We start from the raw sequence: 27,706 nt of genomic DNA, 5'->3' as shown, positions 1-27,706 counted from the left end.
ATGGAAATTAGTGCACTCATCAAAACACTCACCCAACGAGGTTTGACAGAAGGCTTTCTGTCCCAAGACGAGTATAATTTTCTAAACAAAAAGGACCCTAGAATACCGACCATATACACTCTGCCAAAAATTCACAAGGATTTACACAATCCACCTGGCCGACCCATTATATCAGGTTGTGGATCAATCCTCGAGCCCCTCAATCAGTTTTTGGACAGTTTTCTCCAACCATTTGTAATGGAAACTCGCTCCTTCCTCCGAGATACCATGCATACAATACAAATAATGGAAAATCAACCCTATGATAAGGAAACTCAATTTCTAGCTACCCTTGATGTGTCTTCATTGTACACCAGTATCCCCCAAGAACATGCCATTCAAGTTATAAAGAGGACACTGGATAAACGACCAACACCTGTCTGGATCCCAACTGAGTTCTTGGTAGATCTACTTGAAATCGCAATGAAAAAGAACTATTTCATTTTCCAAAACAACTACTACGTGCAATGTAAAGGCGTGGCCATGGGAGCCGGATTCGCTCCTAGCTTAGCCAATCTGTACATGGATGAATACGAGGACATGTTTCTCTACGATTCGACCAATCCCTACCTAAACAACATTTCAATCTGGAAGCGTTATATCGATGACGTGCTTATGGTATGGACAGGGAGTGAACAAAGCCTACTAGAATTCAAAATATGGCTCAATGAACGCAGCAATGACATACAGTTCACCATGTCCCACAATAATCAAACCATTGACTTCTTGGATATAACAATACAAAATGAGGACGGAAGACTATTCACCACCCTTTACACCAAACCCACTGCACGAAATACCACCCTGAAATATAATTCACATCATCCAAGAAGTCTCAGGGATAATTTACTGTATGGCCAATTTCTTAGACTACGGCGGAACTGCTCCAAAAGAAGTGACTTCTACAAAGAAACAGACATCCTCATAAAAAAGCTGAGGGACCGTGGCTACCCTAAGGGACTGTTAAATCGCTCACGAAAAAGAGCATGGTACCGACCCAGAGAAACTCTTCTGGAAATACAACCACATACAGAAGATATTCAAAAACTGGTTTGTGTGACCACCTTCAACACACGCAGTCACGAAATAAAGAAGGTACTACTTAAATATTGGAATTTAATAAGTACTGAGATTGGAATACAGGAGAAGCCCATGTTTGCTTTTAAACGAGCCAAAAACATCAAAGACTATGTAGTAAGCTCTTTCCTCGAAACCAAGAAACCACAAGACCTGAGACAACAATTTAATTTACCACCATTAATTGGACATTTCAAGTGTAGCACGTGCAAGGCCTGTGCAACTACATTAACAGGTATGACTTTTCAACACCTGGGCAAAACATATCACTTACAACATCATAGTAACTGTAATAGTCACAATGTGATTTATGCCATCAAATGCCCTTGAGGAAAAATCTACGTCGGTCAGACAACCCAAAAAGTAAAGATCAGGATTCTACAACATCAGAGTAGAATCAGATGTAACGTACAAGGAGCACCATTGGTTGACCACTTCACCACAAATAAACACACTGCTGACGACCTACAATGGTGGGTAATTGAAAAGGCCACACTTCATCCCAGGGGTGGGAGCATACTGCAAACACTCAACTTCAAAGAGTGCAGATGGATTCATCTGCTAGACTCAGTTAAAAATGGATTAAACGAACAGGAGGAGACATATAAACAAATGACAAAACTGTAGAACCTTTTTACATAGGATTTAATGTTTGTTGTCCAACCGTTCTATATAACTCAATGTGCATATGTTTTTCCTCTTGATAATTTATCCTCATCACATTAGTGTAAAAAATTCCTCAATTTTTTTACACACAATTTAAATACATGTCATTTATTTTTCTGTTCAAAGGTACCCTGAAAACGCACATATTACATATCTTGCCTTTGCTTGAATAAGAATGCTTTTCAATCTGTTTTAATTCCTCCTTAAGATATTATAGGTGTCACATCCTTGGATGCCAAACAGAAATGTTATCTCGTTCGCTTTTGCCTAGCCAGTATTTTCAGTATTTTATAATTGTTTAAATAGTTGGCTTTAATTTAATTTAATTCCTCTGTGTTTACCCAGCACCAAACTATGATCTATTTACTTGCTGCAACTTGATGTTTCGTGTTGGAAAATATGTCACATTCTTTGATGCTAAACAGAAATGTTATCTCGTTCTTTTCAGTCTAGCGAGGCATTTATAATTTGTTTAAATAATTGGTTTACCCAGCACTATAACATGATTTATTCACTTGCTGATAATTGATGCCAAACAGAAGTTTCAGCCCAGCGAGGACTTTTTATATTTGTTTAAACCAAATAATCGGCTGCAGTTCAGTTCTTCTGTGTCTACCCAGCACCAAAACATGATTATTGTGCTAACTTTTATCATACGTAATCAACTTGTGTTATACCTGTGTTTTTCAGCACACATGATTTTCAGCACATCCCTTGACTCAGGTTTTCACGCGCCTTTCTTTTTACATCACATCCCTTGCAATTACACAGGTGTAGCCAGTGACACTTTTTGCATCGTCATGGGTGAACGTGCACGTCTGAGGCACGTTTACTGGCGCATATAAACAGTTTCCCTTCTCTCGCCTCAGTACTGCATCGGACTGAGAGCTGGAGAGATGCTTTTTCACCAGATCATGGTAAGTGCGAAGTCTCTAGCCTTGACCCTCCTTAATCATTTAAACAGACACCCTTTAAAACCCCTTCATTTTCGTTACAGTAAAATTACTCGACTGGCTTTAAAGGATTTAATCACCTGGCAACCCTCCCAGACTTTCATGACCCGTGTCACTCTGGAGGTATGTGTATTTAACCCTTGAGCATGTAGCCTTGAAATAGAATACTTGACCTTTGAACACCAGAAATAATCTTTTGTCCGGGGAGCACTCTGAATCCCTTTTTGTGTCCATACACGGAGCCTTTAAATGCACTGCATGACTTTTTTTACTCGAACCAAGTCCGATTTAGTCGTCTGAGCTTCATCTCAACTAACAGCTTTTTGAAGCTATTTCACCTTTATTGCATTTATATAATCTAGCACACACACTGTGTTTATTAACCTTGGCTTTCTTGATAAGGCCAGTTTCTGAAACTACCACACTTTTGATATTATCCTTTAGGTCAATTCATACCGACCTTCGTTAATTAGAAGCCCAATTCACGCGCAGTGATTGATTTTTGCGCAGGGTAAGCATTAATTACTTACTGAACACTTATTTAACTACTTGTAATGACAAGTACACACCCTTAAAGAAGTTCCTTTCTACCCCATAGGCTACACTTCTACCCCTTCGTCCCGGGGAAGACCCGCCGTGACGCTTTTTTAAAATTTTGCGCCTAACATAGGGTCGAAACGTCGACGTACACCATGAGTCCACACAACGTCTCAGTTCCAAAACCAATTCATACATGAACAGGATGCGTATGTGATCAAGTATATGGACTCAATCTTCCAAAAATTACTTCTACCCAATCGTGTTTGTTATATTAAGTGTATTAAGTGTATCGTTTGTATTCACCTTTACATGTCACTTCTTCTTCACATTTCTGTCAATTGTATTTTTGTAGCCCTAATTATTCATTATTCTTTCTTAAAAATATCGATTCAAAAGTATTGCTTGGGTGTTGTCATTGCTGTTCCTAAATCATGGATACATGTTACATGTAATGCATTTATATTGTGAACATCCCAAAGCAATTGTAATTCCCCGACAGAACCATTGTATCCGTATAATACATATACCCAGGTTCTGAGGGACACAGGGTTACCCCATTATTTTGTATAAATCTGCTTCATTATCAGTCAATGGAAAAAAAAAAGAATTTGTTTTCAAAATCACCCACTTTTTTGTTCGAAACTGTTGGCAGGTATGGTTTGGGTCTTAAAAAACTCAGTCAAAACAACCTGTCCCCGCATTTACAGGGGAGCGCAGACATGACAACAATATCTCTGTGTCACAAGTGATCGGTTTTCTTTACACCGTCATCTGGCGAGAAGCCGACATGACACAGCAAAAACAGGTGGCGGTGAAAACCCTCAAACATATGCAGTGTCGCCTCCAAGTCATGAATGCCAGTCAATGTAAAGGCATAGGGAGTACAGTTCACTGAGATGTCATTGTATGAAGTAGTACAGGGCTATATCACAGTACAATAATTAGGTCCAATAGCATAAGAAGTAAATGTGGGAAGGGTTCTGGTAACCAAAAGGAGACATGCGCAGGTTAGTATCCATTTAAGTGTCATATCCGTTTAATTCTACTGTGATAACATGGATTTAAAGATTGTAGTGTAGTACTAAATGTGTGAATGTGACTTATTAGTACAGTTGCCCTAAATGACGAGTTACTGGTCCATAGCACCAGGGTAAGCAGCACCATACAGACACCAGTTATTGTTCAGTCCTATTATGATGGCTGGGGACGAGGCCCAATACAAAGTGGAGCTTGCAGGTTAGACCATCTCCTAACTAGGCTATAGACTTGTAGATTTGCCATAAAATCCACCATCTGCTCGTTAATTTGCAGATTGTAATCATTTTTTTTTGTTTCTGGATCAAACCATTCAAAAGTTAGTAAAAAACACACAGTGATGCATGCATGTTGCTGTGTAGCGGAAGGCCCTTTGAAAAGCTCAAATGGCAACCTTTCTGTTGCTTATTGCAATTTAAGTGTTAAACTGGTACTAGTTAGGTGCAACCAATGCTCAGACAGTGTAAAAGTGACAAAGTAACAAAGTAATACCATCACAAAATGTGTTGCATTGTGCCACATAAGCGGTCTTTTCTTGCAGCATAATTTACTCAACCCTGCTGCATAATTTGGCCCTTCCAAACCTCCTAATAACAGAAATGTACAAGTATGAAATGGACATCGTTTGACTATGCCCAGCTTCTCCGTTGACCTGCAACTCCAAAATTTTAGAGGGTGGCCTCATTAAACTGAATAATCTCCCTTGAGCGGTTGGTACCCATTTGCAAAGCGAGGGCCTTTTGCTTTCGAGAGGGTAGATGTGATTGAAAAAGGTCAAAACTGACCAAACGATCTGTGACAAGCATACTCCTGGAGTAAAGTGAGTAGAAAAAGTGATCAAGCAGGTTTTCAATTAATAACACACCACGGGCCATATTATCAAGAACGGCGATAAGGGGCTTGATAATATGCCCTAGAGAATTCCAATAGAAGCCCAGGTTCTGGTGTCAAGGACATCGAACATGGGCTTCTATTGGAATTCTCTAGGGTATATTATCAAGCCCCTTATTGCCGCTTTAGCTGCAGTTTCCTGTCGCTAAAGCAGCGATAATGTTTGCGCCGTTCTTGATAATATGGCCCCACATAGCTTAAATTGTTCCAAAAGAATAATATCGCAAATGAATAGTAGGGCGATTTAAACAAAGAAAAGGGCCGCACTTAAACCAGAAGATCACTATGAGGGCATAAATACACAGCATTTCTGAGAAGTCCATCACAATTAAAAGATGATCCATATATTAAAGCAAACAGAACAATTGATGGACAGAATGCAGAACAATGTCGTACATTCACCCCAGTACAGAGATCTGGGCCTAAATCCGTTGTTTTTTTTGCTCCCCATGCCATTCCAGTTTGAACTCAGCCATATGCAAATCAATCTTGACCCTGTGCCCAATGGGAACAGTCCAGCCCGAACTGCCATCTCCTTGTGTTTGCTTTTCTCGCCCTAAGTTGGCAGGGTATGCCCAGACGTGGGACCCTTGCTTACTTTGCCACTGGATTCAAGCTAGCCTGGCTGATGAAGGGTGTTACCCAGAAACCGGTCCAGGATGCTTCTTTCCGGTTCAGGGAAGGTTTTGCAGTTCGGGCAGGACTGTTCCAATGAGGCATAGGGTCAGGACTGATTTGCATATAGCTGGGTCTGAACTGAGGTGGGAAAGTGAATTAAAGAATGATGATGGATTCAATCCAGATCTGTGACTGGGGGTGGTTGTCTGAAGAGTTTCAGTGCTCCGTCCATCATCTCCCTGTGTTTGCTTTGATCCATATTGTTAGATCTGGGGGTCTCTAGCTGGCAGAGGTAGGTACCACTGTCCTTACTTCTAGTCAGGGTAAGGGAGATACACTCTTTAGATAACCCCTGCTCACCCCCTTGGTAGCTTGGCATGAGCAGACAGGCTTATTAAAGGCAATGTGTAAAGTATTTGTACCAACACTCACAGTAACACAGTGAAAACACCACAAATGGACTCCACACCAGTGTAGATAAATAAAGTACTTTTATATAAACTACACAAGACCAAAACGACAAAAATCCAACATATACAGTTCGAGAATATGGCTTCAAAAGAGTTCTTAGCTTAGTGACAAAATAATCCACATTAGTGTCGATTTTAGCCAACAGTACCTGGTGATGAGATAAAAGTTCCTAGTAGCGCTCAGGCGTTAAAAAACAAGCAACAGCGTCAGTCCTGAGACCCTGGGGAGGTGATGCGACAACCCCGCTTCACGCAGCGGGCGTGTGCGACGAATCCGCCCTGTATGGGGAGTGAGGCGATACTTGTATGGAGTCCAAGGCGTAGCTTCTCCGGTAGAAATTTACTCGCAAAGGCACGATGCGACAATCTTCGATGTTTCTGCGATGATGTTTGCAGCGATGAAATACGGCCCGCAAAGGAGTGGTGCGACGATCTTCGATGGCTCTGCGACGATGTTCGCAGCAACGAAATGCGGCCCGCTAAAGAACGGTGCGACGATCTCACTCAGCGGCAGCAGGCTTTAAAACCCATCCGCCATATTCAGTTCTGTCTGATGCTTCAGCGCTTGGACGCCCTCGGGCAGCAACCGCGCTATATAAATGACAATACAATACAATACAATGATACTCGCAGCGAGGGGAATCTACCCGCTCCGTGGGCGATGCGCTCCGAAGATGAACGCGGCGTTAATGTTGCAGCGGCGACAGGCGCTGCGACGATCTTCGCAGCGACAGACATTTTCTCGCTAAGCCGGCGGTGCGTGAAAAAGTTACAGATCTTTTACTTCTTTTCTCTTGGTCAGTTTCCCAACAGCAGGCACCACTTCCAGAGGCCCCACAATTGGATCAAGCACTCTAGGAAGGGCAGAACTCACACAGCAGAGTTCAGGGGGAAGCTGGGGGTGAAGTCCTTTTATTACTGGGACTTCTTAACAGGAGGCCTGCTCTATTCAGGTCCTTCGAGATTCCTTCAAGCCAGGGGACACAGCACACAGCAAAGTCCTTCCCCTCTCCTTGGCAGCAAAGCAACTGCAGGTCAGCCTTACAGCAGGTCAGTCCTTCTTTTTCAGTCTTCCAGCTTTCTCCTTGGCAGAGGTTCCTTCTTGATTCCAGGATGATCTAATTTTCTGTAGTCTGGGCCCCAATACTTATACCCAAAAATCCTTTGTCCTCTGAAGGCAGAGGGGCCTTGGCCTAGTCAGAACCAGTTCTGGCCAGTCCTGGAGCACTCTGTTTACTTGGTTTCTTCTTTCCTTTAAGAGAGAGGGGCAGGGTCGTCAGCCGCCCAGCAGGGGGTGGAGCCAGCATTGTGGAAGGCATGCACAGCCCTATTCAGGCCCAGGTGCTACTCCTCCCACCCATCTACAGGGGAATTTCCCTATTCAGCCCTGGGCTGACTCATTCAGCCTCTGGGAGCCACCCCTGTCCCTGTCACTCACAAACCAGACAGTCAATTCACAAACAGGCCAAGGCACACAGAAAGGGCAGAAAAGGAAACAGCCACTTTCTAAAAGTGCTGTTTTCACACAAAGGATTTAAAAACCATCTTTCCTAAAAGATGTGTTATTAAATTCTGAGATTAGGGATACCAGACGTTAATTTTCCATCTTGCTCCTAAGGGAAGATATGCAGGTAAACATTATACTCAGCATTCCCCATTATAGACTATGGGCAAGATAGCCTTTCAATAGTGAAAAACGAAAATGGCTGTAATTCACTACCAGAGCATGTCACCTACACCAATACATGCTCTACCATTCACATACACTGCACCCTGCCCAGGGGGTACCTAGAGCCTTCCATAGGGGTGTTCAATGTATACAAAAAGGGAAGGGTTAGGCCTGGCCAGTGGGGACACTGGTCAGGTCAGCATGACAGTTAGCAACTGCACCCAGGCACTGTGGTGGCAGGCCTGTGACACTATTTTAGGGCTACTCCTGTGGGTGGCACAATCAGTGCTGCAGGCCCACTAGTAGCATTTGAATCACCAGCACTGGCACACAGTGCACTTTACTAGGGGCTAACAGGTGAAACACATATACCAATCATGGATAACCAATCAATATAACAAATTACCTAGGGAGCACTTGCACTTTGAAACTGATCAGCAGTGGCAAAGTGCCCAAAGCATCTAAACCAGTAAAAACAAAATCCAGCACAGCGTCAAAAATACAGGAGGTAGAGGCAAAAAGTCAGGGGAAACCACACCAAAGATGCCAGGTCTAACACGTGTCCCCTCCAGCTGAAAGTGGGGAGAACTACCCACCCTCTTGGGAGTTCTCATCGCTAAGGCCGAAAAACTTGGACAGACCATCAGCGTTGGCGTGTTCTGTACCGGGACGGTGTTCCACCGTAAAGTCCATTCCCTGTAGGGAGATGGACCACCTCAACAGTTTTGGGTTCTCACCCCTCATCTGCATTAACCATCTGAGGGGCCTGTGGTCTGTCTGAACCCGGAAGTGAGTCCCAAACAAGTAGGGCCTCAGCTTCTTCAGAGCCCAGACCACAGCAAAAGCTTCCTTTTCAATCGCACTCCACCTCTGTTCCCTGGGAAGTAGCCTCCTACTAATGAAAGCTACAGGTTGGTCCAAGCCCTCGTTGTTGATCTGTGAGAGCACCACTCCCACACCATGCTCTGAAGCGTCTGTCTGCAATACAAACTCACTGGAGAAATCAGGCGCCTTGAGCACCGGTGCTGTGCACATGGCAGTCTTCAAGGCATCAAAAGCAGTTTGACAGACATCGGTCCAATTCACTCTCCTGGGCTGCTTCCTTGAAGTCAGCTCTGTCAAGGAGGCAACAATGGTGCCATATCCCTTGACAAATCGGCGATCATACCCGGTGAGTCCTAGGAAGGCTCTCACCTCTGTCTGGGTCTTGGGGGGCTCCCAAGCCAGGATGGTATCAATCTTCGCTTGGAGGGGCGCCACCTGGCCGCTCCCTACCTGGTGTCCCAAGTACACCACAGAACCCTGCCCTATCTGGCACTTACTGGCCTTGACAGTGAGGTCTGCCCCTTGCAGAGCCTTCAACACTACACAGAGGTGCTGCAAGTGCATAAAAGATTTGATCCGCACTCAATAAAGTATAAAACACACAATTCCATCCAATAATTGTATTTTGTATATTCCTTTATTCTTTTATTTTTTGAGTTATAATTTCTTTCTTCCTAGTAGCCAACGCGTTTCGTCCTATTTAAGGACTTCTTCAGGGCTCATCTGTTGTCTTTCGGGTAGTTTTAGATCTTGTCTTGCTTTCATCCCCTCTACCTTGTGTTATTCTTTCTGTGTCATCATTCCGAATTCCATGACTATGTAAATTTGAATGTTTTTTTTTTTACATATATAAAAAAGCAATCCTTCAATGAACTCAGGTCATAGTTGACTCAACAAACTCAAGTAAAGAAATTGGAGGGATTCACGGGAGTGGAGCCACAGGCGTGTGCTCGGACGGCGTAATGACCAATAGTCGATGAATGCGCCGTGCTACTCAGGGGTCAGCATCCGGGATGCTGACCTCCTGAGGGACGATGCGACGATCTTCAATGTTTCTGCTACGATGTTCACAGCGATGAAATACGGCCCGCTAACGAGCGGTGCGACGATCTTGGATGGCTCTACGACGATGTTCGCAGCGACGAAATGCGGCCCGCTAACGAGCGGTGCGACGATCTCACTCAGCGGCAGCAGGCTCTACGACGATACTCGCAGTGAGGGGAATCTTCCCGCTCCGGGGGAAGATGAACGCGGCGCTGACGTTGCAGCAGCGACAGGCGCTACGACGATCTTCGCGGTGACGGAAATGTTCTCACTAAGCCGGCGGTGCGTGAAAAATTTTCAGATCTTTTACTTCTTTTCTCTTGGTCAGCTTCCCAACAGCAGGCACAACTCCCAGAGGCCCCACAATTGGATCAAGCACTCTAGGAAGGGCAGAACTCACACAGTAGAGTTCAGGGGGAAGCTGGGGGTGAAGTCCTTTTGTTCCTGGGACTTCTATAACAGGAGGCCAGCTCTACTCAGGCCCTTGGAGATTCCTTCAAGCCAGGGGACACAGCACACAGCAAAGTCCTTCCCCCTCTCCTTGGCAGCAAAGCAACTGCAGGTCAGCCTTACAGCAGCTCAGTCCGTCTTCTTTAGTCTTCCAGTTTTCTCCTTGGCAGAGGTTCCTTCTTGATTCCAGGATGATCTAATTTTCTGTAGTCTGTGTCCCTAAACTAATACCCCAAAATCCTTTGTCCTCTGAAGGCAGAGGGGCCTTCGCCTAGTCAGAACCGTTCTGGCCAGTCCTGGAGCACTCTGTTTACTTGGTTTCTTCTTTCCTTTGAGAGAGAGGGGCAGGCCCAGGTGCTACTCCTCCCACCCATCTGCAGGGGAATTTCCCTATTCAGCCCTGGGCTGACTCATTCAGCCTCTGGGAGCCACCCCTGACCCTGTCACTCACAAACCAGACAGGCAATTCACAAACATGACTCATCAGTGAGAATTATTTAGCTCAAAGGCAAGTAATACAGTGGAGGAAGAAGAGGAAGAAGGACTTATAGTGAGTGGCTGATAGTATACGAGTAATGAAAGGTGTTAGCTTGGACAAGGAACATACAATCATCCTATAAATCCACACACACATTTTTAAAATGTTAGTTTGAATAACGAATATACACATATGAAAAACAAGTTTCAAAAGAGACAGTTATAGACATTCATGTGAGAACATGTATATATCAACATTTCTCTTGAGAAAATGGCAATTAATCTAATCTGGTGTTAAACAAGGAAACAGAGACACAGGACTACAAAAATGGTTAAAATGATGTATTCCAGCTATGTTATCCTTTGCCAGCTTAAGCTATGGGTGGTGTAGATGACATAGTGCTTAGTACAGTGAGTGAAGAAACACAATGTAAATTGTGCAGAGAATTGCAATAAAAACAAATGAGCTCATTAATTGGTAAACAAGTGGTGAAAATGCTTTCAAGGATCAAAAAGTCCAAACTGTCCTGGTAATCACTGCATATATCAAAAACAATTAAGTGTTTCTACATTTACTTTATTTTCATTAAAAAATATAACATTTTCTCTTAAAAACCATATCAATATTTGGACTTAAATTCATGTTGAGTCAGCAGCACAAGTGAATTTACTAAAATCACAATACAATTAATAATTTGGCATCATTTGTAAAGGTGAATACAACATCCATAAATTTCTTCATAAATAATCAAAAATCTCTCTGGTGGCCAGAAAGAATAGTGGCACATAGCTGAGTGTATAAGAATATATTTGTCTTGGATAGAATCATCTTGCATTTTAAATAAATGCATAACTATATCAGAGTAACACTTTGTCAGATATTCTACTGTACATTTCCTGCATTAATAATAAGGAAGCTTGTTTTGAGGAACTACATTCATATAGCAATTCAATTAATTAACTGTGAGAATTATTTTTACAGGCAAAGAATGCTCTTGCACATGGGTTAAAGTCTGCCTGCCATGGCTGTGACTTACTACGTGAGCAATATGAAGAGGAGCAGGAGACAGCTGCAACGAGCAATGTCCAAGGCCAACAGGGAGGTTGCTCAGTGGAGGACCAAGTATCAGAGAGATGCCATCCAGCATACAGAAGAACTTGAGGATGCAAAGTAGGGTCCCCTGAAGTTAACATTTCCTAACAAAATATATTTTGCTTTCATTTTTTTTAATAGTATCTCATTACATTTGAATATTCCTTCAGAAAAAAAACCTTTCTCAGCGTCTTCAGGAAGCTGGAGAACAAATTGAAGCTGTAAATTCAAAATGTGCCTCACTTGAAAAAAAAAGCAAAGAAAAAGCAAAGGCTTCAAAATGAAGTGAAAGATCTCATAATTGATATGGAAAGATCCAACAGTGCCTGTGCAACTCTTGACAAAAAACAGAAAAACTTTGACAAGGTATTACTGAACCAGGTTTCAGCTATTTGCCTGTTGTCAGTTGCCTAGTTGTTACATTTATATAAAGTGTAATCTGTATTTTAGATTCTTGCAGAATGGAAACAGAAATATGAAGAAACTCAGGCAGAACTGGAATCTGCCCAGAAGGAGTGCAAAAGCCTGAGCACACAACTCTTCAAGATGAAGAATGCTATGAGGAGTCTCTGGATCAACTTAAAACTCTGAAGCGGGAGAATGAAAACTTACAGCGTAAGGATCTTTGTCATTTACATTCAACACAATTACATTATATCACACAGTAGTATGTTGTATTGCTAAATCTAGATCATAGATTATATTAGTTTCTTCTTTTTAAAAACAGAGGAGATTTCTGATCTCACTGAGCAGGTTTCAGATGGAGCAAAGTATGCCCATGAGCTCCAGAAAGCAAAGAAGCAAATTGAGCAGGAAAAGAGTGAAATTCAAACATCTCTTGAAGAAGAAGAGATATTTCATTAGTATCCTTCCCACATCAACTTACTAAGCAATTTGTCTTTTTTCAAACAGTACGTGTGGTGTATTTTTTCTGGCTTCTTCAGTTTAGACTATATTCTATAATTGACTTTATCATTTAAACCTAGGCTTCACTTGAACTTGAAGAGGGAAAATACTACGTATCCAACTAGAGTTGACACAAGTAAAATCCGAGATAGATATGAAGATTGCAGAAAAAGATGAAGAAATCGACCAACTGAAAAGAAACCACCAAAAAGTGATAGACACCTTGCAGACCACACTTGATGCCGAAATCCGAAGCAGGAATGATGCCATAAGGTTAAAGAAGAAGATGGAAGGCGACCTAAATGAAATGGAAATCCAGTTGAGCCATGCCAACCGCCAAGCAGCAGAATCCCAAATACAGCTGAGGAATGTAAAAGGGCAACTTAAGGTAGTCTTTGCTGTTATATTTTATATTTTGTGGACATTTTCTAGTATTAAATCTAAAGAACAAAGATACTATTGATTAATATTTGTAAAATCTAAAAGTTAGGTCATCTTTTAACAGGATGCACAAATTCATTCGGATGATGCACTGCGTGGTCAAGAAGACTTGAAAGAACAACTGGCCTTGATGGAATGAAGAGCCAACTTGATGCAGGCAGAAATTGAAGAGATGAGGGCTGCCCTTGAGCAGTCTGAAAGGAGCAGGAAAGTGGCTGAGCAAGAATTGCTTGACACAAGTGAATGTGTTAAACTCTTACATTCACTGGTACTGAACTCCAGAAGGCCAATGCAAACACAGAAACACAGTTACCCAAATCTCTGAGCAAAGATGTGAATATATCTCTCTGTACCCTTAACTAAAACTGACATTTAATGTTGACAATAGTATAAATTGTTCTTACAGTTAGAAAGACACATATACTGTAAATTGTGAATCCATCCAATTCCCTTACATAATTAGAGCTAATTTAATAGAAATGAAGATATCACAAGGATATTATTCATGTTATCATCACATAATTATTTAACTATTATGCCAACCCTTACCAATTATATTAAAATACAATTTCAGCTGGTTTAGAGCCTATTGTAGTCTTAAGTGCATGTACATGATTATGTAACATTTACACTGAAAGGGAGATCTGAATATCAAATCGGTAGGTGCATCCCTAAGGTTCAATCCTCTCCACTTATTAATAAGTGTGTCAGGCACTTTCTGTAACATTGCCATTATTAGACATTTATGGATACAAAGACAAGGCAGACAGGCAAGAAACGTGTTCTTGACCTGGTGGCTACAGTAGGCAAAATGCAAGATACACACTCATGAGCTCTTTCAAGGCCATCTTAAAGGTCATTGTGTTTTGGGAGAGCAATGTATGAAATAATAAGACAGCACAATACTTCTCTACAATTGTATTTTAAAATGTGTAGTATCAACTGACAATCTTAAAAATCTTTAGCTAATGCTGACACATTGTGCCACCTAATTGACTCCTACAATCATCGTAGTTTGCTGTTTACTTTAAATACACTAGCATTTTGTCCCTTTTAATGAAGTTAGATAGTTAACTTTTTAAAAGTAAAACAATAAGGCTGCTTTGAGGTGAAAAAGGATATGAAATAGTTAGCAATTTTTTTAAGCAAGATTATGGAAAATAACCTTTTACCACTTTTAAACAGAACTCAAGCTTGATTAACGGAAAGAAGAAACTGGAAACTGATATTGCCCAGCTTCAAAGGGAAGTGGAAGAGGCCATCCAGGAAGCACGCAATGCGGAAGAGAAGGCTAAGAAAGCCATCACTGACGTAAGTATTAGCCAATCAGAGTAGTAGCCAATTTAGTAGCTGGATCTCTTTGTTCTAATTTCTTGCCTGATCCAATAGGCTGCTACGACGGCCGAGGACCTGAAGAAGGAGCAGGACACAAGTGCCTACCTGGAGAGGATTAAGAAGAACTTAGATCAGACAGTGAAGGGTCTTCAGCACCGTCTGGAGGAGGCTGAGCAGCTGGCATTAAAGGGTGGCAAGAAGCAGCTTCAGAAACTGGAAGCCAGAGTGAGTATTTCTGCAAATAGGATTATGTCTCTGGTAAACATGATAAAACACTTGGATAACTCGCTCTCCATTTCTATATTCATTTTAGATTCGTGAATTGGAAAATGTAAATCTGTAAAGCGCAACCTACTCACCCTTGCGGGTCTCAAGGCGCTGGGGGTCATCATGGAAATTAAGTGAGCTATTGCCCAGAGTCACATCGGGCTGAGCTGCCGCCAAAGCCGGGGATTGAACTGTGAACCCTTTGCTCCGAAGCCAGCTGCCCTGGCCGCTGCTCCACACCTCTCATGAACAAAAATTAGGTGTGGAGGCTACAAAAGGCTTAAGATAATGTGAAAGGAGAGTTAAAGAACTTTCATAGCAGGTACTCAAAGTATTCCTGAGTCTTGATTTTTATGTGGTGGACATCAATAATATGCAAATTCAACTCGTAAAAGTAATCTGATATTAAAGCAAGTTTCATAGTCTACTGAGCTTTAAGGTAATTTATTCGTTTTTATAATAAAGAAAACACAATAAAAATTTGATAGAAAACAGGACATAGTATTTCAGAAAGAAAATGTGTTTTGAAAAACAAGAATTATATTGCTCATTGAAAACAAAAACAGTCTAAGGCCAATGTTAATGGGCAACTCTATACCAAGATGATTATTTTTCAGTGAAATTGTTTTCTTTCCTAATATAATTGAGTGGACAGGATACTCTGGATGTCACTTACCATATGGATATTTTGGTACCTGAAGACTCAGCCACATAAATTAAGATGAGCGAGAAAATAAATACATTTGACTGATAAGTTCACTGAAAGCAAATGCCCTGTCCAGCCAAGGACGCATGCACTCAACCCTTTCCTTCTAAGGACCCATATTTCCTTTCAATGAGGTCCAATATTTATGCATTAAACAAAGAGCGTATTCATGCACTATATTCTGATGATATGGTCTAAATATTTTTGACTAACATATTTGCACTTTCATAAAGAGATGTGGCAGACTACATACACTGCCCTTTTTGTTAGAGAAAAATTATGTTTGCAATAACTAGTCAATTCAAGAATAACATTTGTATCAACTGAAAATGGTCAGTGCAAAATTATCTGGTAACTAGTGGCAAATTGCTCAGTCACAAATTCACAGGATGTACTTGTGTCACTTTACTTCAATCATTTGGCTAGTGCACTCTTTTTACCGCTAAAATTATAATTGTATAAATCCATCTCTGTAAAGCACACCAGCTGGTTTGCAAACAAAGCTGCATGTTACAATGCAAATGATCTGTTTCATCACAAAATATACAATTACAGAGATGTCAAAATCTCCTTCCTCAGGAAAATATGCAATTCGAAAAGGATCACAAAAGCCAGTTTGTGAACCAGAAAGACTTTTTCAAACTGGAAAAATTGCTTTTGTACATTGTAAAAAGATATTTTGCAGTCACAAACCTGGAATTTTGTGAGATGAAGACTTTATACCTGTAAAATATCTTTGTACATTTGACTTGTTATTCTCTGCTTTGCATGCTCTGTATGCTCTGTAATACAGGTTACATGTCTTAGTAAGTCTGTTATTTAGAAATAGTATAGGGTTTTATGCAGATTGTTGTGTTAATCACATTATTTTTGATTACTAAGTATGAGAGTATCTGAATACGAAATGCTAAAAACCTTAAAGCATTTCTTTATTGTTCTAGCATATATTTTCCATCATTATAACGAAAGACAAGGCATATACATAGAAACTTTGTGTGCACCAATCTATATCGTCATTACTAGGTGTGGGTATTACTCGCATAATTTTGTCTATTGTAAATACCTGAAATTACCACAAAAGTATGCAAAATTGAACACAAATGTGCAAAATGCATCTCACACTCACATAATTACCCAAACGGTTCACTCAGGTAAAAATTAATTGCAAAAATGTAATTTACAAATTGATTTCCGGTTGCCTACATTTAAAACACTGCAGCTTGCATTTGGATTTGCAGTTTTGTGCTAAACAAATACCTGAACGTTCCACTCGGGTAAAAAAAATCTACCTGAAATATTTGGTTGACCTCCCATGTTAAAGGAACTGCTGTTCATGTGCAAAACACTGCTGTTCACATTCAGATTTGCAGTTTCCCTCTCAAAAATTACCTGAACTGTCCACTTGGGTAAAACTTGACATGTAAGGGTGCTTGCGTTAAAAAAAGACCACAATGGTACATCTTGCAGTAAAATGTCTCGACGAAATTGCACGATGTGGTGTAATTGTGTAATCTGTGTTATTTCACATAAAGTTTGTTTTGTAAAATTACAAAGATTAAGCCAATCATTTGGGTGTAATTAAACATTTGTCAAGGCCTAATCAGTACATAATTTCCTATAACTGCTTTTTCAACAGTGTACTCATTGAACATTTGTATTTCGTACTCTCTCATCACTTTGCACTTTGGAGGAGTTTCATAATATTATATGTGATAAACACTTGGCAATAGTATTGCAATCACCTCATCACTGCACTGTAAATTACATAAATAATTACATTTGTATCTCCATTTATGCTTCTCACCAAAAGATATTATTGCAGGGGTTAAGACTATTAAATATATACTTAGCTCACAATTTAGTATTAGGTTGAAGTCACGGATGCCATATAATTGAATGTTGTTATCCTCGATATATATTACCATACCGTTATCACTTTTCAGATGTGTTGGTGCAGTCAGTCGTGACATGTTTTTGAATCCCATGAAGCATGATTTGAACATGAGTGTCCAGTATTCCTAAAGTGTTTTGTGACACATTCTGCCTCTCTTTAAAAAAAACAGTATCTGATGAAATATTATTTGATGCATGTAAACTAAAGTTCAGTAAATTAGCTGAGATTAGGAAGTTGATACACTTGCTTTCCATTGGTGAAGTTTGTTTGAAACAAAGTAATATTATTTTACCCCATTGGCTACTTTCTTTTTTACAGTCCTTACTTTATGAGTGTTCTAATCATGAACAGGTACCCTATACCTGCCCTTTAACTAGAAGACATACTGCCCACAGCTTGCCCTGCAATGGCTAAGACGGAAACAATGAGCCAATAGCAGACCCAATGCATGGCGCCATAGCTTATTATTTTTTCACAAACAGAGAGTGAGAGAATAAACAACACGGTTGCGTTCTCCCAAATCAACTTTTTATCACAAAAAGCAACCACTGTTAAACTGGCAGAATAACCAGATTCAGGGAAGTGTTGGAATGTTATTCAACTATCTACTTCTCAGGTGGAATGTCAAAGATATTGAAGTAAAAGCCTCACTCACATAATAGTGACATGCTTCATCATAGGCAGTTACTCCACACCCAGAGAAGATGGTACTCTCTGGGCGGACTCAACCAAAGATATAATGAGAGTACTTAGATAAATGAACAACTGGTTAAGCAGGGAACCAGATCAGATTAAAAATACCTATGAGTGTACCCTTTTACGAGTCCTTTATTCCTGGGCACTCATGGTATCACTAAAAACTTATTATTGGGGTTCTTTTGAACTTGATTCTGTTCAATTATACCCTCAACCGTGTGCCAACATGTTTCGGCCCATATGGGTAGCCCAATCGGGTCTGAGGGCCTTCGTCAGGGCGTTATATCTCTGTTCCTTATTCTCTAAGGTCCCTGCGGTGTAGCCGTACATGAGTTACATGCAACCCATCAATACGTGAGGCCTAATGCACTCACCTGTCCGTATATTATCTCCAACTTCAGTAGATTTTCTACTGTCCGATGCCTACTAGCATCATGCGGATCTCATGTGTTCAGGTGCTGTCCTGTAGTCAAACATTCATCAAGGACACCGCACCGCCGTTTCACCTAGTTAAACACATCGTCCGCCGTCATTAGGCCTCACGTATTGATGGGTTGCATGTAACACATGTACGGCTACACCGCAGGGACCTTAGAGAATAAGGAACAGAGATATAACGCCCTGACGAAGGCCCTCAGACCCGATTGGGCTACCCATATGGGCCGAAACATGTTGGCACACGGTTGAGGGTATAATTGAACAGAATCAAGTTCAAAAGAACCCCAATAATAAGTTTTTAGTGATACCATGAGTGCCCAGGAATAAAGGACTCGGAAAAAGGGTACACTCATAGGTATTTTTAATCTGATCTGGTTCCCTGCTTAACCAGTTGTTCATTTATCTAAGTACTCCCATTATATCTTTGGTTGAGTCCGCCCAGAGAGTACCATCTTCTCTGGGTGTGGAGTAACTGCCTATGATGAAGCATGTCACTATTATGTGAGTGAGGCTTTTACTTCAATATCTTTGATATTCCACCTGAGAAGTAGATAGTTGAATAACATTCCAACACTTCCCTGAATCTGGTTATTCTGCCAGTTTAACAGTGGTTGCTTTTTGTGATAAAAAGCCATAGCTTATTAACCTCTTCTGTGCCCATGACGAGATAGTCTCGTCATGAAACCCGCCCACTAAGGAAACGCCCGGCACAGGAGGGGGAAAGGGCGTGGCACTGAAGGGGTTAATGCAAATGGTCCCTTGTTGGCCAAAATAGGGACTATGGGCCCGATTCACAAAGGTAAACTTAGACGTTTGGTCTAAACTTAGACCAAACCACTAGGTTTGAGACTTTGGGAATTCACAAAAGTAATTTGCGAGTAGTATCTCAATGTGTGGAGTCGAGGCAGAAATCTGCTCCGAAGGGATATATAAAGATACTACTCGTAAATGCCCTTTGTGAATTCCCAAAGTCTCAAACTTAGATGTTTGGTCTAAGTTTAGACCAAACGTCTAGGTTTACCTTTGTGTATCAGGCTCAGTATGGGTTGTTTTTGTCAATCCTGTTTGAGCCCGGAGGAGGCTGGGCCACCGCTCTTGGTTCTGTTTTTTAAAGGTACTGTGTAGTGCAATTTTGACTGCCCTCTAGGAAACCGGGTTTGTACGATGGAGGCAGATTAAATAGTTCTGGCAGCTATTAAAAGTCACATAGGACGCTTAGCTGCCTGTTGTTTGACCTGGAGTGTTAGCAGGATGGCTAAGTGAAAGTACAGCCCTAATATGAAGGGAAAAACCAAAGAAAATGATGGACGGAGTGTTGAACATTGCAAGCACTCACCCCCAGTCAACTGATCTGGGTTTAATCCATCACCGTTCTTTAGCCCACTCTGCCACCCCAGTTCAGACATGGCCTCAAGCAAGCCTGGCTGAAGACGGCTGAAATGCCAGAAACCGGTCCTAGGAAGCTTGTTTCCGGTCCAGGGAAGGCATGGCTTGGCAGTTCGGGCTGGACTGTTCCCATGAAGCACAGGGTCAGACTGATTTGCATATGGCCATGTCTGAACTGGGGTGGCAGAGTGGGCTAAAGAACGGTGATGGATCAAACCCAGATCTGTTGACTGGGTGTGAGTGTTTGATTGGTTCCGATGCCCCGTCCATCACCACCCCCTTTTGTACCGCTTTGTTCGCCATAAGTTGGCAGGGTATGCTCAGATGTGAGTCCCTTGCTCACTTTGCCACTGGATTCAAGCAAGCCTGGCTGAAGACGGCTGAAATGCCAGAAACCGGTCCTAGGAAGCTTGTTTCCGGTCCAGGGAAGGGAAGGCATGGCTTGGCAGTTCGGGCTGGACTGTTCCCATGAGGCACAGGGTCAGACTGATTTGCATATGGCCATGTCTGAACTGGTGTGGCAGAGTGGGCTAAAGAACGGTGATGGATCAAACCCAGATCTGTTGACTGGGTGTGAGTGTTTGGTTGGTTCCGATGCTCCGTCCATCACAACCCCCTTTTGTACCGCTTTGTTCGCCATAAGTTGGCAGGGTATGCTCAGACGTGAGTCCCTTGCTCACTTTGCCACTGGATTCAAGCAAGCCCGGCTGAAGGCGGCTGAAATGCCAGAAACCGGTCCTAGGAAGCTTGTTTCCGGTCCAGGGAAGGCATGGCTTGGCAGTTCGGGCTGGACTGTTCCCATGAGGCACAGGGTCAGACTGATTTGCATATGGCCATGTCTGAACTGGGGTGGCAGAGTGGGCTAAAGAACGGTGATGGATCAAACCCAGATCTGTTGACTGGGTGTGAGTGTTTGATTGGTTCCGATGCTCCATCCATCACCACCCCCTTTTGTACCGCTTTGTTCGCCATAAGTTGGCAGGGTATGCTCAGACGTGAGTCTCTTGCTCACTTTGCCACTGGATTCAAGCAAGCCTGGCTGAAGACGGCTGAAATGCCAGAAACCGGTCCTAGGAAGCTTGTTTCCGGTCCAGGGAAGGCATGGCTTGGCAGTTCGGGCTGGACTGTTCCCATGAGGCACAGGGTCAGACTGATTTGCATATGGCCATGTCTGAACTGGGGTGGCAGAGTGGGCTAAAGAACGGTGATGGATCAAACCCAGATCTGTTGACTGGGTGTGAGTGTTTGATTGGTTCCGATGCTCCGTCCATCACAACCCCCTTTTGTACCGCCTAATATGAAGGGGGCAGCTGCAATAAAGCTGGTAAACCTGATGCGTATATTGAGAAGGCAGTGGGGTCCTAGATAAAGACATCCTTCTTGCCGAATTGTGGCTATCAACTACCCTTCTGTCCAATGACTGTGGAGCCTCATTCATCACATTAACCCGGGCCCCTTCTGACAAATATGCTTCCCCCTCTAATACGCAGGATGTGTGGCAAGTTTCATCACCTTGCAGTAAACGGAAATGAGGGACAACTCACAGACAAACAGTTAATTTAACCAAGCCACCAACCTCTAGGAATCCAATGCCTGATACCATCTTCAATAATAAGAGGTCATTGGTGGTATATTTGCCCAGTTTAGCAAGGGTGTTGCTGACCTCCTTGATTCCAAGTTATCAGAGCTGTATGAACGTTTGGGGTGTATTGAGGTGAAACTTAACAAATTGGATGTTAGGCCTGCCGAAAGCCTAGTGGGAGGGGGTGGCTCCATAATTGTCCTGATGCGATCAAGTCTTATTCAGGACACACGGCTCCTGGTTGAGGGGAAGGGGTAGCTGCCCATTTGTGTGTCAAGTGGAGCTCCTGAGTCTGGTGTAGATACTTCTAGCTGTGCAAGGGAATCTGAGCAGCCCAGATTACAAGCTGGGGGCCTCAGGACAATGGGAAACCCTCATTTACCTCCCAATCAGGTGGGTTCAGCTATGGGATGCATCTCTTGATGCAAGCTCCCGCCAGCAGCATGCCCATTGCCCCTATGTCATAATTATGGCAAATATTCCAATCCTATGCCCCTGTGAGTCCGCTGTGAAGTTAATTAACAAGACTACTCACTGGATTAACAAGAACATAGGGTGCCAGGGTAACATTATTACTGAGGTTCTTATGGCGAGAAAGGTGGGCTGAGTTGGGAAGATGCATAAAGAATTTATGGGGGATTGTGTTATTGTTACCTTTAGAAGACCTAGATTTGCAGGTGATCTTATTCGGGCCTCTTATCAAGGTCAAAACAAATTTTGTTATGGTACAATATTGCCCCCTTGGCTACTTCTATAGAGAGTTGGTCAAAAATACACCTACACAGGAGAGTTTTCCCTGCTTATGCCTGCCCAGTCATTTTCCCACGATATTCCCACTCAAAATGACTTTCTCTCCTTGGGGATTTGTCAGAGAACGACTGACTAAGCGTTTGTAATGTGATAAAAATGACCCCTGTCCAGGATGTTAGAATTGGAATGGGCCCTTCCGTTGTCAGGCCCTGCCAACCCCTTGGCAAATTGCAAGGATTTGACAGCCGTCAATTTTAAAGAACACTACTTGTCAACTAGCAAGGTGAATCAAGCTATCTTTTGGAATATTGCTGGCCTTGCTAGAAAGTGGGCTTCGAGGATTGGGATAACATCATACGTAAATTAAGATATTATTTTTTGCAAGAGACTTGGGCCACTGAAACTACACCACACGGTTTCTGTGGTACCAGCTTTGTTGAGCAGAGCAAGGGCAGGATTAACGGTCTGCTGTAAAGTCACTCTGGAGCATAACAATAGTCTGGTCCCTTGCAGTAGCAACTTATTTGAAGCTTTGTTATCCATGTGGCCTGATAGTTTGAATATTGTCTAAATTAGCTTCTATAATGGATATTTTGAGTCTCACATTGTTGCAAATCTTAATATGTTATCTGATTTTATTCTCAGCCTTGAAATCCAACTTGCATTTTTGCACAAAGTGTATCAAACTATTTTAGGAGTGAATTTTAATGCTAGTGTTGCGTTAAAACAGGTGGGAAATGAGTGCACCATGTTTGACAATATTAGTATAGGTAATGATAACCAGTCCAGGGACCAGAGGGCCCATGTTCTCTTCCAACTGATTAAACCGTTCGATCTTACCAACATCAGTGAACTTTTGGACGCGGCCTATTCTTCTAAGGCTACTTTTGAAAGGGGAGAGTAACGCTCTGTCATTGACTATATTTTTGCCTCCCATGAACTGCTGGCTAGGTCTTTTAGGGCAGTTATAGACGTAAGCTGATATACTGACCATAGGGGCACATGTAGAATAGTACAAGTTTGCAAGTCTTTAATAGCACATTTTTGCGAATCGCTATTAAGGACTCGCAAACTGCTATGTAGGTAGGAATCTGATAACATTTAGAGATTCCTACGCATTCCTTATTTACGACTCGCAAATTGCGAGTCGCAAATAAGGAATGGCTTCCCAAGAGGCCCATATGAATGTATGGGAATAGTGTGCGCAATTTGCGAGTACCCAATAGGTCATTGCAAATTGCGCACGCAATTTCAGGGCTACAAGGGATCCTAAAGGACACCCTGTTGCACCCCTGCAATATACAGGTGTGCACATGTGGCGCACATACATGCCCAGGGGCATGTATGTGCACCACAAGGCACTTTGAAAAATGCATTAAATTACATTTTTAAAGGAAATCGCAATTTACCAACAAACTGAAGTTGGTGGTAATTTGCAATTCCTTACAGCAGAATTGCAAATTGCGATGTCTCCCAGAATAGCAATTAGGGAATCGCAAATTGCGATTCTCTAAATGCTTGCGCAAAATAAGGAATCGCAAATTTTGCGATTCCTCATTTTGCGAGTGGGTTTCAACTTAAGCGATTGCAAACGCTGAAATTCAGCGAATTTCAGCATTTGAAAACGCAATTTACCTTGATACATCTGGCCCATAATCCCTTAAGCCTTGGTTTATGTATCATTGATTTGCCCAATTTAGGGTCAGACTAATTCCAATGATTTTCCCTGATCGGGACCTCCAAGTGAGACATGGCAGACTTCAGCAGGGAAAAAAAACAATACTCCCCAAGTGCAGGGAGAAAAATCCCGGAGCATCAACAACACTATATATTTGTTTTTCTGGAAAAAAACAGCTTTGAACGTTCACTTTTGAAACCAAGAAATATATGTCAAGTGGGACCTGCTTGCCATTCATCTGTGCCTTCAGTGCAACTGCTGTACTGGTAGATGCACTGAAGGCAAAAAAGATCCCTGCAAGCAGGCGGGGATCACTCAATATGGCAGATTTTCCTAAGGTAGGCTTCTGGGTCACTCCACAAATAACAAATGAGATCTAAGATCTGTTGTTGACACATATGATATGACACTAACATGTTTTCTGGGCAGAAAAGGATCTGCAGTTTTTACAAATTGGAAACAACCACCTAAAGAGGGTTGAAGTTCACTCCTTCTATTACTGTTGAGACACATCTGCGTCTCTATGTGGGAGCAATCTCGCTAATGGCAGTTAAATGCTGCTCTATAAGCTATACTTTTTCACACCTGACATCTAGGCAGTCCATTTTACCTGCAGCAGATACTCTATAATTAGCAGGGAAGGATCTATCCTCTTGTTGTCAGTATTCCTTTTGTTAGACCATGTCAGTAACAGTGCTTCACAGACTATGCTTGCTCTCCATTGCCTTCTATATTGTAATTTATTTCCATCCTGTCCTTTTTTTACCCTCTCTAGTCAGAGGAAGGCAGGAAGGATGTTCTGAGGCTGCAAGATTTGGTCGATAAGCTGCATCTCAAAGTAAAAGCTTATAAAAGACAAACTGAAGAAGTTGTAAGCGGAATTTTAAAATATGTTAGAAATTGATTCATATTTTTGTTCTATCAGATCTATAATGAAAAATATTTGTTTGATGAAATAATCTCCAACAGAACAGTGTATTCCATCAGTACGTTTGTCGCAGACACAATTTGCCCATGATTTAAGTATGATTTAGGATAATTAAAGCAACGAAAAGGCAATTGCAGGACAAGGCAAATGGTTAGTCAAATGGATGCCTTGTTTATGCAGTTATAAATGTCACACTTTCTGGTGCAGACATATCAGTTTAGAAACTGTTGTGTTAGCTATTCTCAGACAAAATGTTGAGAAATGCAGTTGGGTGGCCAAAGAAAAATGTATATCTCACAGTTTTGGTATGGCTTATTCCACGTGGCCATCAAATCCAGGTAATGGTGCCCTCAAAGGTTCCTACAGTTGTGTTCACCAGCCCACTAACGAGCCCCAAAGTTGAGACGAGAATGCTAAGCAGGGGGCCTCGGGATTACCATTAGGAATGGAAACTTTAGACAGTAATGTAATAAGGAATGGAAAGGGTCGGTGTGTGAAGGGAGGAACAGCGAAAGTGTGTAGCCAGTGAAGGCAAAGTCAGGATGCTTGAGGGACAGTACTTGCTTTTGGGAAACATTAGATGCATTTTAACAGGTACTTTGGTTAAAAAGCAAGGAATTTAGAGGCAATGGGGGGTCTCAAGGTTGCAGGGTGTGCCACTTCCTCACTAGAAAGTTAAGTGAATTGGATTATGATTGAGACAGAAGGAAGTTGTAGGAGAGATTAGAGTTATTTATGGGGGTACTACCATTACAATGTACTAAACAACTTGCTGACTTTGTAGCGACAATTGATGTTGATGGTATAGAATTTATAAATATATATATATATATAAAAGTTAAATCATTAAAAACAATTGTTTACAGTTTACAACCTATTTATTAGACAGGCTTCCATTATTCTTTACTTATCAGTGCTCATTTGACCAAGAATCCTTCTCCAACTAGTTCGCCAAGTGGTTCTCATTTAATAATACAAATTGTGCTCATGCTTTCAAAAAATATAACTTCTCTTAAATGTATTTAAAACATAAATTATACAGAAGCGCTCATTTCGAGTCGTAGGTAAAATCTTATCACTGTGTAGAAACGAGGTGCTGGAATTATTGCACAGGGTATTTCCCCAGACTGAGGTATTTACTGCATTCACTAATTACCACCTTCCCTCCCCCCACAATTTACCCAGATCGATTTCGCCTGTGAAAACCTAGTGAACTTTACTGGAGTAAAATGCTTAGAAAAAGTCAAAACATTCTGAAGTTGGCGTGGGAAATACCGATCTGCAAAACATGTTTCATTTCCATCTACAAAACAGAGACTAGTAGTGATTTTCTGCACCTAGTAAATACCCTAATGAAACTACTCATAAACAGAGCCTAAATATTCACAGATACCATAACACTAATGATCCTACATTCACATCTGACCTTGAGTTCATTTGCAATTTTCTTGAAATTCACGCAAAATAACCAGAGCACGCCTAGGAAACTATAACACTCTCAATGCATTTGTGCATGCATAAAAATGGACATGGAGGGGCAGATATACTAAGATTTTACGCTTTGTTTGCATCACAAAAGTGATGCAAATCGGCACAAAATCTTTTTGCCCAATATTCTTTCCAAAGCTAAACTTTGCATTACCTAGCGCCAAGGTGGCGTACCATGGGTAGTGCATGGGCGTTCCCATGCAACCACCCAAGGTTTCTGACGGTTAACCCAATCTACTAAATAAAGTAGACAGAGTTTAGCCACAGAGAAAAGTGCACCCTTCAACTAGGCGCTATGAAGGAGAAATGCTTTCTTTCTCCTTTATTTTCTGACTTTGCATGTGTGCTGCCTGTAAAGGACACATACAAAGTGGGAAAATGTTTAAAATGAGTCTAAGCATAGTATTTTGTGCTGGAAGGGTAGCCTTCCAGTACAAGACCTATGCTTGACTCATGGGGAAACCCTTGCACTATGACGCAAAGGTGTCTCCGTGGCGCAAATCAGCTAATTGCAGTGCCTGGGCTAGGGAGAGGGGAAGAGAGTGCCATATTTCAGTAAATTTCACGCTCTCCTGCTCTCTCCTTCTTTCGCAGTGGAGCACAACATTTGCGGCTGCTGCACTGCGCTGCATGAGAAATTGGTAAATCTGTCCCCTAGGCTTTAAGTCCTTGAGAAAAAGTTTTTGCTATATATTTAGTTGAAACCCATTTTTCTTGTGAAGTAATTCCATCCTCTCTAATCCCCGAGATTATAGAGGTTTTGACTCAGTGTTCCCATCTTGGCTTTGTCCATACTCATATCCCTTATAGGAATAAACCTCCAACTGTAGCTAGGAGATTAATATGAGTCTTGAAAAAATGTGGGAATCCCAGGAAACGCGTGTACACTGTCGTGCCAATGACTTTCAGGCTCCGTCTTTGTAGATCAGAATTAAAAACCATATTTTACACACTGCATTAACATGTGGTTCCTTTTTAGGAGGAGCAATCCAATACCAACATTTCTAATTCTCGCAAGATTCAGCATGAGCTGGTAACGCAGAATCGCAGGTTAACAAGCTCAGATTTAAATCCCGCGAGATCACCAAGATTGGCAAAAGTGAAGAATGAAAGAGTTTCAAAGCAGGCGGGTCGCCAAGAAATTAGCAAAATGTGTCGTTCCTTGTGACCCGTAAATACCCTGTACAGTAGCAAATACATTTAAAAAAAATCTCACAGAATTATGAATGCTTCCTTTTATTTCAACTAAAATTGATCACATTGCTCGCAGAGTAAGTTTGCGAGAGTTATTGCTTTTTTCAACATCAAATTCAGTGAACCTTACGACTCCATGTTAATAGTCCAGTCAAGGTCTTTTGTAGGTT

The 27,706-nt window shown here is 41.8% G+C and overlaps 1 pseudogene; it reads left to right on the top strand.

Annotated features, from left to right (window-relative positions):
* Positions 1–27,452, top strand: LOC146809879 (uncharacterized; annotated as a pseudogene).
* The last annotated feature ends 254 nt before the right edge of the window (positions 27,453–27,706 follow it).

Source organism: Triturus cristatus, chromosome 7 (genome assembly GCF_964204655.1).
Source record: "Triturus cristatus chromosome 7, aTriCri1.1, whole genome shotgun sequence".
NCBI classification, from domain to species: Eukaryota; Metazoa; Chordata; class Amphibia; order Caudata; family Salamandridae; genus Triturus; species Triturus cristatus.
This window is presented reverse-complemented; position numbering and strand designations above follow the sequence as displayed.